The sequence below is a fragment of the Pinus tabuliformis genome, chromosome 2_1 (genome assembly GCF_031772625.1).
Source record: "Pinus tabuliformis cultivar Carrire ecotype Pingquan chromosome 2_1, CPIR1, whole genome shotgun sequence".
Taxonomy (NCBI): Eukaryota; Viridiplantae; Streptophyta; class Pinopsida; order Pinales; family Pinaceae; genus Pinus; species Pinus tabuliformis.
This window is the reverse complement of record NC_142299.1, coordinates 182,251,402-182,253,268: the sequence shown is the minus strand read 5'-3', so window position 1 is coordinate 182,253,268 and position 1,867 is coordinate 182,251,402. Positions and strand designations below refer to the sequence as shown.

Below are 1,867 nucleotides of genomic sequence, written 5' to 3'. Positions count from 1 at the left end.
TATATGTATTAATTTTTATTTATTTGTTTAATCAACACAAGATTAAACAAACATAATCCCTCTGAAAATAAGTGAGTTCAAAACTAGTGAGTTGTAACCAATACCAGATCCCAAACATAATCCCTCTGAAAATAAGTGAGTTCAAAACTAGTGAGGTGCAGAGTGAAAAAATGACATAGCGACTAATAATAAGTTTTCAGCTACTCATTTCACCAGCAAACTAAATTATAATAGAGTTTCTTATTATATAAAAATCACCTAAAGCAAACGCAAGCAAAAATAAATAAAATTTCTTGTCAAACGCCACTGCCTAAAACAAACCCAAATAAAATTTATTGGATTCTTACAAGACCCACTTTGCATTCATCTAATTCGGACAGAGATCTAGTTACTAAAGTTATTTGGTTTCCTCTAATTCTTACACAGATCACACAACTTGAATTGCACTACACATAGGTCTCATCAAATTCCGATACAGATCATAGAAATTGAAACATTTTAGTTACTCTTTAGCAGGGTGCAAATTTAACATCAGATCTGTCACAAGTTGGAAAGGGCCTCAGGAGCATTCCATACTGTATATTTTTTGTGAGACACATAATCTTTATGATTCAATTTCTGCTAAAATGCAAATCTAGCACTGAACGAGGAAGACGGGTTACATACACAACACAACTCTAGGCCTGGTATCCTATTGTAAGCTCTCTTATCATGTCATCCACAGCACACACGGATGACCCTTTCTTCCCTCCGTCTTTATCTTCACTCACTGCCTTCAAAGCCGCATCGCTCATCTCCCTGGCTCTCTGTCTCACTCGATTGCCATTTTCTTCCTTCATCAACATTCCTACTCTTCTTTCCACCGTCTCGAGTTTCAGCTCTCCCTCTTTGCCCCTCCACATCTCGATGCACACCCCAACTTCCTCCTCCAGCAGCTTCGAATTCGCGAACTGGTCGGCTGCTATGGGCCATCCGATGATGGGCACTCCTCGGCTTAGGCTCTCCAGCACCGAATTCCATCCACAGTGACTAAGGAACCCTCCGGTTGAAGGATGGGACAGGATTAGCAGCTGAGGCGCCCATTTTCTGATAAGCAATCCTGCTTTCTTTTCCTTCACTCGCTCTTCAAATCCCTCCGGAGGAAACTCTGTCGAGAACTCTGAATTGAGCGGGGCCTCCAGCGGAGGCCTGACGACCCAAATAAAAGGCTGTTGGCTCGATTCTAGCCCCAGAGCTAGCGCCCTCATGTTTGACAACGATATGCAATTCTGAGTTCCGAACGAAACGTATAGCACTGTGGACGGCGCCTGTGAATCAAGCCACTGCAAGCATTCCCTTGCAGACTTTACCTCTGCCTGCTTGCCCCGCTGTAGAAAATTCGAATCAACCATTGTATTTGAAGGAGACAAAGAGAGCAACGAAGAGGGTAGGATCGGCCCGACTGCCCAAACCGGCCTGCCGGTGGATTTTCTCATGTGTTGGAGACTGCTATTCTGAAGGAATTCGAATGTGGTTGCTGAAATATGGATGAGCGCTGAATTTTGGGCGCTTGAATTCAAATTTGAATTCGAATTCATTGCATTGATTACGCTGAACCGTGGAGCCTCCCGGAGTTGGAGTGACGGAGCTGCCAGAAAATGCATGTACATAGGTCATGGTATCATGCATGGATATGGGTCCAAAACATGCATTCAAACTCTCGTTACAGTGCTGCCGCTGTCAGAGGGTGTACCTCCATAGCATTAACTTTGCTATGGAGGTGGAAATAGGAACTGCCCTCGTATTCTAGTCAAATGAAAATTATAAATCACTTGAAAATATTGAAATTAAAATTACATCACATTTGAAGAGTAAAGGAAATTTTCAC

The 1,867-nt window shown here is 42.6% G+C and overlaps 1 pseudogene; it reads right to left on the bottom strand.

Annotated features, from left to right (window-relative positions):
- Positions 1–677: 677 nt before the first annotated feature.
- On the bottom strand, positions 678–1,391 carry LOC149199320 (UDP-glycosyltransferase 92A1 pseudogene; annotated as a pseudogene).
- Positions 1,392–1,867: the final 476 nt, after the last annotated feature.